The 13,139-nt window shown below is 42.8% G+C and overlaps 1 protein-coding gene across 10 annotated transcripts in view; it reads left to right on the top strand.

Annotated features, from left to right (window-relative positions):
• The first annotated feature begins 73 nt into the window (after positions 1–73).
• TGFBR3 (transforming growth factor beta receptor 3) overlaps positions 74–13,139 on the top strand; it is a 196,372-nt gene continuing 183,306 nt past the window's right edge. For 4 of the 10 annotated variants that reach the window (XM_075936517.1, XM_006137321.4, XM_006137320.4 and 1 more), the window contains exons 1-2: positions 222–392; positions 1,611–1,718. The gene's annotated coding sequence lies outside the window, so the exon portion shown is untranslated. The other 6 variants (XM_075936518.1, XM_075936514.1, XM_075936519.1 and 3 more) reach the window with 4 other exon arrangements.

Below are 13,139 nucleotides of genomic sequence, written 5' to 3'. Positions count from 1 at the left end.
GGCAAGGAAACCGGGCGAAGAAGCGCTCGGGGCGCAGCTCTCAGCTGGGGCAGCAAACGGGCCGGAGGGAGGCGGAGTCTCCATCCCAGCGCAGGCCCCGCCCCGTCTCCAATAGCAGGGCCGCTGGGCGCTGATTGACGCGGCCGAGCAGCAGGCCCCGCCCGGGTGCGTGTTGCTCCGAGCGGCTCGCAGCCCCATGGGGTGAAGCGCAGGTTTGTGGCGGCGCGGCTGGGTGCTTCTCTCCTCCTCGCGTTCGGGGCCCCTCGGAGCGGCTCCCGCTGCGGCCCGGGGCAGCTGGCTCCGGATGGCGTAGCTGGGCTGCACGGCGGCGCGCAGGGAAAGTTCTTGTCCGTTTTCTCGGCAGTGGCTGCTGCGGGGCGTCCCGGGTGGAGGTAGGTCCGGGCGAGCTGCAGCCCTGCCCGGGGGTGGGTGCAGGGTATCCTGCGTCCGGGGGGGTGTCGGCCGCGACGGGGCTGCTCCCCACTTTCCTGGCCCCGCTGCTGCTGCTGCTGCGCGCGGGGGCTCCGGCCGTGCCCCCGCTCCGATCGGGGGTGTGGATGCGCTGCAAGGCGTTGGAGCGGCGGAGCGAGCTCGCCAGTGGGGCGGGTTTAGCCCGGGCGAGCCCTGCGCTGGGAGCCGCTCAGGGATGCCCTGCTGCGCGGCATCTCCCCCCGCGGGGGCGGAAGTAACGCGGCGCGCAGCACTGGGGAGGGTCCCCGCAAGCGCGCGTCTGTCTGTCTGTCTGCTTTGGAGTTGGGTGGCTCTTCAGTGGCTCCGCACTTGTGTCGGGGCCACGCAGGAGAGTCCCAGGGTTCACAGACTCGCCTCCGTTCCCTCCCCTCTCGCGCTGTCTTCCCTCAGAGCGAACTGACTTCGTTGGGATGGATGCACTGGGGTCAGTACTGGCAGGATGTTATTCTCTGACATTTAAGTTGGCCCCCTTGACGTTTTCTGTGGAGACTGTGAACTCAAGACAATGATGACTGGCTTTAGTTGGAGCATATTGTCTTCTGTTAACATTCTTTGCTATTGTGCAAACATTACTATTATTATTGGCATGGTGTGTTGACCAGGGCTGTTTCTGATTCTTGGTAAGGGTGGATATTTAGTAAACAACAATTACCTTTTAAGCAATAGGAGCTGAATTCTCACCCCGGGGGCATCCTATTGATTTTAATGTGAAGGCATCAACATAAAAGAGCAAATTAGCGGCCTTATATGATTATTTACCACAAACATGGGTCTTGGTGTTTGGTGGTAGAGATTTTTTATTATTTTTTTAGCATTATCTGGGATTTGTTTACAGTTCAGTGAGGTAACTTAATGATTTGGAGAAAGCATTTTACTTTTTTGTGCTTCTCTTCCCCCCCCCCCCCCCCCATAGATAAAAAGATGATAGGAATGGTCACCAGCTGGGTGGCATAGGATGTCCACCACATGTGTGGGATATAGATCAATTCATTAATGTTTGTAAAGAATCAAAGATGCTGTAGATGGGGGAATGTTTACAAGTGAAAAGCACTGTATTTGGAAAAAAATGGAGCTGTGAGGCAGGTAGTTTTCCTATTGAAGGTGACAGGTGTACTAGTGCAAATTCCTTTGTTTTACAGATCCTGCCTGTTCAAGAAAGCTACAGAAGTTAGAGTAAATGAGTGATTATATAAAGGCATCAAGTCAAATTCACGACTGATATAAACCGGCGCTTCATCATGCCAGCAGTGAGTTTGGCTTATGAACTTTCTAGTGTAGAATTGCAGTGTATAATTTCGCAATGTTTAGTGTAATGGAAGATAAAACAAATACCAGTGGTGTGTTATTTTGGTAGAATTTCATTGATGTGCTCCAGAAAAAAGATGTTGACATGTGGGATTTATTGCTGCATATATTTTGCCTTGGAAGTACTGCAGTTCAGCCAGATTTGTAATTGTATATTACTTGCATAAATAACAACAAAGAAAGTCATATGGCCAATTAAAGGACAGTTAAATGCAAGTGAAAAAGTTATCGAACCTTTCACAATTTCAGCTTCACATATAGTTGCAAAGTTATGTCACTTGAAATTGATCAGCCTTAAGAATGGTTGTGGTTGTTCTCAAAATAGCAAACATCTGGCTCGCTTTTTAGATATTAAGGGTGTTTCAAGTATTAGTTGAGGCATAGAGGTGTACACAATGCCATTTTCCCTTTTTGTCCTTGAATTTACTTTCCACGGTAAATGCTATTATGTTTATCAAAATGACATTATTTCAATGCCTTTAGCTCTATAAGTAATGATTATTAATTCATTTACACTTTTCTGTGTATAATTTTATTTTCCAGTAGGCATAAATATAATTAACTTTTACTAGAAAGTATTTTGATATGACACTTTTCTTGCCTCCAGATAACCATTGCAATCTGTTGTTTAATAAAATTAAACTAGATAATTCCCCTCCCTCCTACTCAGTAATAAGTACTCACCTCACCTCCAACTATATTTACCTTTCTGGCTAGTGCTGAGGCTTGGATATGAGGACAAGCTGGCTGAAACTCAAGCTAGATAAGATCAGGAAATGCTAACTGACTGTGTAAATAGCAGAAGAAATGCTGGAGATGACAATTGGTCCCTTGATTGAGGAAGTGTGCCCACTTTTTGTTACTAATGTCCCTAGCCCCAGGGTCTGATTAGACTATGAGTTGGAAGGCTCCCATAGCAGCAATACCCAGGATTGCTTTTAGGAAGCACATATCTTAGAAGTTGAATTACCCAGTGACTACAACCAGCGCTGTGTGTGTGTGTGTACACACTCACTGTGGGGGTGTGTGTGCATGTACACACTCATTTCTTTAGTAGCACTTTCTGCAAAAAGCACCTTACTCCAGTGTTCCTCCTGAATTCCTGATACTGATTGGTTTTAATTAGAGCTGTATAGAAAACTTGTAAAAATATTCTCAGAACAAGTTTTCGTGGAAAAATACATTTTTTTTAGAACAACTTTCACTTAACCTTTTAAATTGTAGATGGGTTGGATCCTGGCTACCAGAGAGTTTGACTCTCTTTCTGGAAGATACTGCAGCTCTTGAAATCTGCTGAGTTGTATGAACTAAAAACTCCTTGGTTTAATCAGGAGGGGTTTGGAGTTAGGCTGTTTGTTTCAGTGAAGATATAGCATCTAGACTTGATGATGATCTCTTGAGGTCCCTTCCAGCAATACACTTGTATGATTTCAGTTCTGGAATTTGCTTCCCTTAGTTGTTTGCTTAAACCCAAATTTGCTAGTCTTGTGGTCACACTTCAGTCTCCTCTCAGGCTTTTTCTGGGAAAGTGGTGTTAAATGTGTGATACGTGAATCCCCTCCCAACTAGGACTCTTTTATCTTCTTATTTAGCTTTTGGACGTATATACAGAACTTCAGATAGTCAGACAATTTAAAAATACGTTTCTATGTACATAATCATTCTTTTTTTCTTTTAACAAACATAACTTTAGCATCATAAGAACCTAAGGACTACACAGTGGGCTACCCTATAGTTCATCTTTCCTAGTATCCTATCTCTGATGGCCCATAGCAGAGCTTCAAGGGAGTGTACAGAATAGGACAGTTGTGGAGTGATCCATTTCTGGTAGTCATAGTCTGGATCATAGGGGTTGTGTCCCTGATCATCTTGGCTTATACCCATTAATAGACCTGTCCTTCATGATCTTATCCTGGTTTTTTTTTAACCTATTATACTTTTGGCCATCAAAACATTCCCATGGTGATACGTTTCTGCATTGTACTTTCCCCACACTTGCTCTTGTTTCTATTAAATGTGCTGCCAGTTAATTTTACTTGGTGACCTCTAGCTCTGCTGTTGTGTGAAAGGGTAAATAACAATTCTCTATTCACTTTCTTCATACCATTCATGACTTTATAGATTTCTATCATATCGCTTCCCTTAGTCACCTGCTTTCTAAGTTGAACAGCTCTAATCTTTTTTTTTTCCTTTCCCATTTCCTTGTCATGCCAAAACATCCTTTAAACATCAATATTATCAAGTGATACCCAGCTCTGAGGAAGTGTTTAAGTTAATTGCAAAACCAGCAGGGGGAACACCAAACATTGTATTCATGTAGGCTCTTCTAATTGCAATTAGTTAAATTTGGGGTTTGTACTTCTAATAGTGTTTCTTCAAAGGTAAATTGTAAACCACATTGTAAAACCATGGTGCTTTAGCTTGTTGTGCTTTTTAAAAACGTTTATTTTATTTCTGCAGACTAAATTCAGCCGTGGCATAGCTGGCATATTGACCACTGATTTCAATGAGAGTTGTGCCTGTGTAAATTGTGCCAAAGTTCAACTTAGTTCAAATTCTACGGTTTGCCTAAGACGCATAAGTGAAATTGCTACTTAAAAATGTTTCATAGTTAGCATTCAGGCATTTACAATCAATTATTAAATGTATTCAACCTGAGCAATAGTATGAACAAACTTTTAGGGTACGTCTAGACTACAGGCTTTTATCGACAGAGGCTTTGTTGACAGGTACTGTCAACAAAGCCTCTGTCGAAAAAGAGCATCTAGACTACAGCCAGTTCTGTCGACAAAGCGAGCTGCTTTTTCGACAGTCTAGATGCTCTATTTGAAAAAGCACAGTGTGGATGGAGTAACGCCTATTTTCGGCATAACTCTGTCGAAAAAAGGCATTATTCTTTGTAGAATGAGGTTTACCGCTGTCGTCAAAACTGCCAGGTTCTGTTGACTTACTGTCGACAGAACTTGGCAGTAGCGTAGACGCAGGTATAGTTTTGTTGACAAAATCCACTTTTGTTGACAAAACCCTGTAGTCTAGACACACCCTTACAGTGTTAGAGCTGAAGTTGTCAGAATTTCCCCTGCATGTCACCAGGGAACTGTAGCTCCCTCAAAACCATGCTCACTATTTAAGATTGCCCTAAGACTTTTGCTATTGAAGGGAATATTTTTAGATATGAAAGCTCACCATTCATATTACATGGAATTGTTAATGTCCTTGACCATTGTTTGCTTATTTTATCAAATGTCAAACAGAAATGATTTTCCATTTTGGTCCCTACAGTAGTCTGCTTATTATTTTATTCTGAGGTACTTGCTAAACAGATATATATTTGATGGTCACATGTTTGCTACATTCATCCCTTACTGTTTATTAGTATAGGTTAGTGAAACTTGGTGCAGCCAACTGGCAAAGGCTTGGAAAAAATTGAAATCAATGGAGCTTTTACAAATATTTTTCTAGTACTTTTATAATGTTTTATTTAATAATTTGGTTGCCAAATAAATATTTAACTTAAATAGGTTATCTAGGTGCATATAACCTAACCAGAGTACACACAATTTCTGTGGGCTGCAGATTAGAAATATCTTTAGTGTGTTTTGATATTGACCTGTAATGCTGAAAGCTGTCTGTATACAGTAAATATGGGATTATTTCTTCCATAGCACTGATATGTATGAAGATTAAACGTACACTAGCTTTTAACAGCATTAGTAGTACATTTGTAGCTAAGCCTACTTTAATCTATTAAGAAGCAGTAAAGTGGAAATTGCTTTTATTTCATAACCATGGAAAGCCATCAGAAGTGATGGTTGTGTGGTAGAGCAGCATTGAAACAGTAGCAATTTCTCTGTTTCTGGCCTAACTGAAACATATGAACACAACTCTCAAAAGTCCTTTGAGATATGGACATTGGAGTAGTTTCTTGGTCTCTTTTCCATCCCAAAATTTCTTCTTTTTTTTTCTCTTGGGGGAAATAAGCAAAATTTTAAATTAATCATGTGGTGTTGTTTTGCAAGGGTCTTGTGTTTTGCTGCGTGCAGCGTCTCTGATTTGTAAAGTTCACCGGAGTGGACTTTTATAGTCCTGAGAGAGAAACTTTTGTAATTGGTACGTTGTATGCTAGTTTGATAGCATTTATAATGAATTAAATTGTTTTGTCTTGCGAAACTGATATATCAGTATTGTTTTACAGGTGTGACTGCTACTTCTAAATGAACTGTTTTGAATTTTTTTTGACATTGCCTAAATTCATTCACTTCAATAAAAGTGTTTCTTAGTTGTAAGTGTCTAACTTAAGTTATACTGGTGACCCAAATTGGCTTTTGTGTAATTATAACAGTATGTCACAAGATATGGAAAAAAATTCAACTGAGAGGGGAATCCCATTTTAAGTGGGTGCTTCTGTGACCTTGAAAGACTGGTTTAGATTCCAGGAGAATGGCTTATCTGAAGGTCATGAGATGAAGATGGTTAAATTTAGGACTAACATACATAGGTTGTTTTTCTGTGGGCAAAGGGAGTGGGGGCAATGTAATTTTTATGATGATGAGGAAAAAATAGAAAGTCATTTAACGCTTAAGCTCTGTTTTCCGCATGCCTATACATTTCCCATTGAAAACAGGTGGGATCTTTGTGTGCACCAGGAGCAATAAAGACTTTTGTCATGTCCAACATTCTTACCTCATGCCATGTATTTGCTAAAAAAGCAGGGCTTTCTTTAAGCATGTTAAAATCTCATTATCTGGCTAATAGTATAGTCAATACAATTTGTATTGACTATACAATTAGTGGATAAGCGCCACTGTGTAGAGCTGCAGTGGGGGGGTAGCTCCAGGAGCTGACTCCAGCCAGGAATGAGCTCTTGCTGCCTTTGGAGACACCTGCTGCTGGGCTCTTACTACATTTAAAATGCAGAGGTGCAGTGATCAGCACTAGCTGGGACTGCTCGGTCCTGGCTTGCACTGAGAATAGCAGCCCCTGTTCGTGGTGGACAGCCTTGGTTGTCACGAACAAAGGTTGCTTGGTGACATCAGCCCCTGTCCACAGGGGAGGGAGGCAGCTCCCCATTGGGACCCCTGTGGACAGGTGCTGCTTTGCAGCAGCATCCCCAATACTCTGTCCCCCCTCCCAGCATCGGCTCCTGTCCCCACAGTGAGCACGGGGGGAGGAGGAAACTGCTTGAGTCCCTGCTCATCCCATGCTCCCTGTGACATTTCAAAAGCAGAAGTGCCTGCAGTAGGAATGGCACGAGTGGGGACTGAAGGAGTATTAGGGACAATAAGATCTCTGGAAGGGTTTGTGTGCTCTGCAGCTACCATGCTGGACCATATTTTTGACAGAGATATCACTACTGAACCACAGCACATCATGGACTCTATTGAGGATACACTTGCAGATGCAGATCCAGAGAGGATTCATCCTAAAATCCAAGATCTCATTGATGCAGTGCCAGAGACTCAGAAGACCTCTTCCCAAAAATTATGCTCAGAGGACCAACCTGAATCTTAGTAGAAACCAACTTGTGTAATAAATATGATGTGCTATATTTAAACAACTTGGGTACCATCAGGGTTCTACCCTATGGGGCTAGTCTCCCTCCACCACCTCCACTTTTAATCTTCATGCCTGATGCTAAAATGGGGGTTCTCTGAGTTTATATGCTCTGTACTGTTCCTTTCTCTGAAATACACAAACATACGGCCACCATTCAACCTTTCCAGGTCCCATTTCAACAGCATTTACAGTGGTGCTTATTGCTCCATCTCTCTTCTGTGAATAGCCCACCTCTTCCACCTGTACAAGAGAGCATTATCATAAGGATTAAAAATGAGAGGTTTGAAAGGAAAGCATTCCTTGTAGGAGCAGATACAGGAAAGAAAAATGCTTTTCTGACTCAGTTTTATTAATGCCTTCCTTCAGCTTTGAGCAAACTTCAGTTCTCTTGAGGTAACGCATCCAACTCCATGTTAGACTTTTCAAAAAGGAAAGGGATTTTAAGGTGTTCATGCATACCTCTCTTTTGATTACGGAAGAATCATTTTTATTTTGTGATTCATTGTATGCTGATCCTTGGGTGTTAGAGAGAACGTAGTGCTCTGTATTGGCATGCTGACTGCACAGCGGCTCAGCTCTGTTAGCATCGCCCATGTAGAGGGACAAGTGCAACTGTTGGCCTTTCCTAGCTGGCCTGTCTTCCTCTCTGCCCTAGCACTGGCAGCCTAGGTAAGAACACAAATATGCAATTAGTAAATTGCTCTCCAGATGTGCTAACTCATCCTTCATTCACCCCTCATCACCACTGGTCCAGCTCTCCTTATACAACCAGGGAAGAATGTTTTTGAAAACATCTTGCAATCTCCAAGCTCACTGAAGACATGGGATGAACTTTGGAAGGGTATTCCAAAATCAGGAAAAAGCAGCATTTTATCACTTTTGTGTAGAGTACAATTCGGACAAGAACTCATTTTCTTTGTCTCCCTCCCTTCCATTTCCATTTAGATAGGGGTACTAGCTGTGTGTGAATACCTGACCAGTGTGCATATGAAGAGAAAAAGGACAAGGATTGGTACGTCAATCTTATGTCTGCATCCCTGCAGAGTGAGGGGAAAAAGACAGAGGAGTTGAGAGAGAGTTTTCTTAAGCTGGATACAACAGAGAAAAAGGACAGGGCACTGGCTAGTATTTCACAGGCACAGTTGCTGAGGAGGGTGGAGAGGCAGATGACGCTAGCAGAGAATATGGAGATGTTATGTTGAAGGATTCCACCCCAGCCTACCCGGTTTCTGTAGCCCTTGGAACACTGTTTGCTAGAATACACCCTTCACTTCAACTCCAGGGAACATGCTCTTTGCTCAGAAGTCCTTTCCAGCAAATGACAAAGATCACAGTGCATTCTGGGAGTACCCTTTTACTTTCTTTCACAGGACTCTTGTTCTCCCTATCCCAGCAGTCAATGCTTATTGGCCGAACCCTTAAGAGGTGGTGAGAGAAATCCCAGAATGCAGACAGGTCATTGTATAGTGGGGTATCTGCCTAGAATGCTGAGCACTTAATTTAAAATAGTGCAGGGTCTTGTAGATGCACTGATTTCAAAGGGAGATAATTTAACTGGGTGATAACAGTGTGTTGTGAATGCACTGCTCACACAACAGCTTGTCTGTGTTAAGTGGTCCAGAACAGCAAAACCCACAACAGCGTTCAAGTGTTGACATGCTCTGAATATTTTTGACTTTCTTGAATGAAGGGAGGGATTAGGGTTACACTAGGGATAAACTTGCTCCAGTATACTTGAGAACTGTGGCAGTATTGTATTAATAGCCTTATAGTACTTTGTATTTTAGTTATGACAGGTTAGTTACATTTTGATATACAAAATTGTATTCTAAGTACTTGAGAATGTATGTATGGTGTGTGTGGTGGTTTTTTTTTTTTTTTGGTATGGCCGTTAATTGTTCACGTGAAAAGGCTTAATAATCTTCTCCCATATGCAGCTTGTACTGTGTACTAAGGAAGTCTCCAGAGGTCAGTAGAAATTAGTAGGCTCATAGATAGCCTTCAGTTTTCCCACTCCCTCCCTCTGGCCTTTGCACTCATAACTAATTACATGCTGTTCAGGGCCTTTTGCAGCCCTGTGAATAAATCAGTTTTAAAAAATGTTAATTAAGCTGTTGAAAGTCTTCCTTTTTCCCAAAGAAAAACCAAGTGTTTTCACAAGTTATAGTCAATTGAGTTGAAATATATATGGATTGTGAATCGTGTGGCATATGCAGGTGATACACAGAAATGTGTGTGCTAAATCCTCTTGCGTACTTGTCTGAAACATACCTTTATTTTTCTATCTTCATTTTTACAAATATCTCATTTCAACTTAAATGTGCTTCTCTGCATGATAAATAAATTACAGTGATTATCTGGCAGACGTTTTGTGGGAGGATAGATGACACCTACTCAAAGGGAAGCACATTTTGACTCATTGTTTTACCAATGTTGCACTATAAGGTCTTCCCCACATATGTGGGAGAAGTTTCTTAACTCATAAATGTGCTTCTGAAGATTTAGAGACTGATTACTGACTGACTGATGGTTATCTTAACTGTATTTTTGCTTGAGTTTCTGCTTTCTTTCTCAAATATGTATTCTAGAGTAAAATTCAGTAAACTCTGCTCCAGAATGGAGCTTTTATCTCTTGATGCATTAAAATGTTTATAAGAACAGCTTTTTTGCCCCTCCCCCTTTTTTTACACAACTGTTTCCTAATAGTTTAACTGCTTATCATTTTTAACTTTCTTTTTTTTTTTGTAAAAACTGTACACACGTTTTTTTCCTGTCTGGGAATTGTTCTGTGCGCTCACTTGTAAACAGTCGTTCTTTTACTTCCTTAAGAGAACATGACTCCTACCCCAGATTTAAATTGGGCAATGATTAATGTAGATGGTTTTCTGATACAGAGTTTTCCATTAGGGCTTGTCTTAGATAATCTATTGCTGTCTATGGAAAAACAAATTGCATTAAGGAATTGCCTTCGATGAGATCTCAAACCTAGACTCGATCTGGGTGGAGGCAAGGTTCCATCCTGCTGGGGTTCTGTTGCTATGACTGGCCACAAAAAGATGATGCATTAGCCAGGGTTACAGCAAGGGTTCTTGATATGTATGTTTGAGTGGTTTATCATTTTGGCTGAGGGGTGCAGTCAGGGGCTGAGCCAAATAAAACCAAGATTAATGGTACTTGTGTGAGGTAGTTGGCAAGCATTGTATTTGTAGAGTAAGATACTTTAATGCCAGGAAACTTATTCTGTTTCCAATTAGAAACCACAAAAATAAGGTGATTAGGCCAAATAAACGTAACTTTTGAGTGGGGAAAGGTTGTACAGACCTATTCCTTTGAGCCTTCTAATCGTTTTGATGATTTTTAGCTCTGTCCTGCAGATATGTGCTGTAGTAATTGGGGAGTTTTGTTAAGCACTTTTGAAAATGTTACCCAAAACTTGGAGCCTGTTCCATTTTCAGAAACGGCATTGGCTCCTATTGACTAGCATTAGAATTTGACCTCTTGGCTCCCACTGGCATAAGTTATTTTTGAAAATGGGACTTAGGCTCTTAAGTCACTTCGATACTTTTGAAAATGTTACTCTCTATCTAATATATGTCATCATTAGAGGTTTTTGCCTTCCCTTCCACTTCCTCCTATTACCTGAACAGCCATCAGGAAAATATCCAAACAACTTTGTCAGTGCTATTACACAATGAGGGCAGGGAGAATTAGGTTGTTATTCACAGGCTTTTCTATGTCATTTATCGCCATAATATCTGCGCATTTCACTAATTGAAAAGAACTACTCTTGCCACAGCCCCATGAGATAAGTTAATATTATCTGTCTAGATACTGATACAACCTTAAATCTGTGGTAGAGCTGTGACTAGATCTTGTGAGACACAGTTTAGTGCATTAGACTCAGACCATTAGGCGATCCATCTTGGTCTCTTTTAAAGATGCTGTGATCCATGGTGTCACTGACAGCCCCTTGTCAAAGTAGAAAAGCCCTGATTCAGTATTTGTGAGTGGAGGCAGGGGCGGATATACGGCAGGGCGAACGGGGCGGCTGCCCCGGGCCCCGCGCTTAAAAAAGTCCCGCGCATGCGCTGTGGCACCACTGCGCATGCGCATGGTGTCGCGGCGCATGCACCGTGGCAAAGGGGGGGGCTCCGCGGAGTTATGCTGCCCGGGGCCCCGCAAAACAGTCATCTGCCCCTGAGTGGAGGTTACTTATGAGTAGCCTGCCACTGCTCCTTTTTCAAATCAAATTCTAAAGTAATTGCCAAACATTCCCTTCCATAGAGTCCTGATGCATTTCCACAGTCCCCAGAAATCGATGCCTCATTGTAAAGAGAATTCTGCATGTTCTATCCCGTTCCTCTATGAGGAGATACTTGTGTACTCCTTCTGCTGAGGGGATTTCCTCGTGTATACTTCCCCTTCCACCTGAGGAGAGAGCCACCTATGCTGGAATTTTGTAAAACCTCTCTCCATGTCTTCTCTGATTCTCCTGTAGAGATGTCGTAAATTCTTGTTCCGTGGGTATTGTCCCCTAGTTTCCATAATGAAGAAAACCTGTCTTTACTCTGAATAGTTGCCCTCTTAGCTCACTCTGTAAGAAAAATCTCTAACCTACAAAAAGATAGTTTCTCTCTTCTTCCAGTCTATCCTTTTACATTCAGGCCCTATCCTACATTGGTGATTCAGTCAAAACTCCCACGGTGTCTGGTTCAATGATTTTGCTGTTTTGATGCAAATTCACAATTAAAGTGAATTGATAGCAAAGCTGTGTAGGCTGAAGGGAAACTTGAGTTGAGATTAAGATTGAGAATGGTTGTCTCCCATCCTAATCAGATCTTTGTGCCAAGGATGTGCATTATTTGGGTACAATTCTAATTTGCTGCTACTTCAGGGCCCTGCAATCAAAAAGGGTGAAATTGTCTCATGCTTTCAGGGACTGATTGTATATGTTGTGTAGCTTTCTGTAATTTAACAGAATATGCTCTAATATACAGATGGGCAATAATTTTTGACTAGGGCCCACTTCAAAAAAAAATTCTGAAGTGGTCCCAGGTTGCCCTGGAAAGGGACGGGGCCAGGACACTCGTGTGCTTCCCCGCCCTTGACACTGATTGGTCTGTGGGTGGGGGAGCATGTGAAGTCTTTGTCCCCCTCCCTGGTCTGAACAGCTGGCTGTTCCCTCTAGGCACCAGTGCGCCTGGCTGTGGGAGACTTCACGTACTTCCCACCCCACCCCCAGGTCAATCAGGAGTTGGGGGCAAAGGGAGCATACAAAGTCTGCCCCTGCCCTGAAAGGTAGTGCCACACGTAGTCACCTGCCAAGCTGGCAGTTTAATCTTAAGTGCCGAACCTCTTGCAGGGCAGGAGGCGCTGCCCACTCCTTGCAGGGCAGGGTGGGAGGAGACTTCATGAACTTCTCCCCCACCCCCAGGCCCTGATTGGCCTGGAGGTGGCGGGGAACACAAAATCTCCCGCTCCCTCCCCTCCCCTCCAGCTTCTGGTGCTTAGTCAACTGCCAGGTACTCCCCCATTCCTAGGTCATGATTGGTGTGGGGGTGGAGAAGTGGCAGGACATCTGTGGGCTGGATCAGCCCTCTGAGCAGGCCGAATCTGGCCCGTGGAGGGCCTTTTGCCCACCCCTGTCCTAATATGTTAGTGTAAAAACAAAACGAAAATGTTAAAACAAAAGTAACCTGGAATAGGGCACGGTTTCTAAGTGGCATAAAGACTCTTCCCTTGGCCCTGTTCCAGTTCCCATAGCCTTTAACTGCGACTTGTTGAAATGTCCCATTACAAGCACAGCA

This window comes from Pelodiscus sinensis, chromosome 9, assembly GCF_049634645.1.
Source record: "Pelodiscus sinensis isolate JC-2024 chromosome 9, ASM4963464v1, whole genome shotgun sequence".
Classification (NCBI taxonomy): Eukaryota; Metazoa; Chordata; order Testudines; family Trionychidae; genus Pelodiscus; species Pelodiscus sinensis.
The sequence above is the reverse complement of the archived record's forward strand: the minus strand, read 5'-3'. Positions and strand labels throughout refer to the sequence as shown.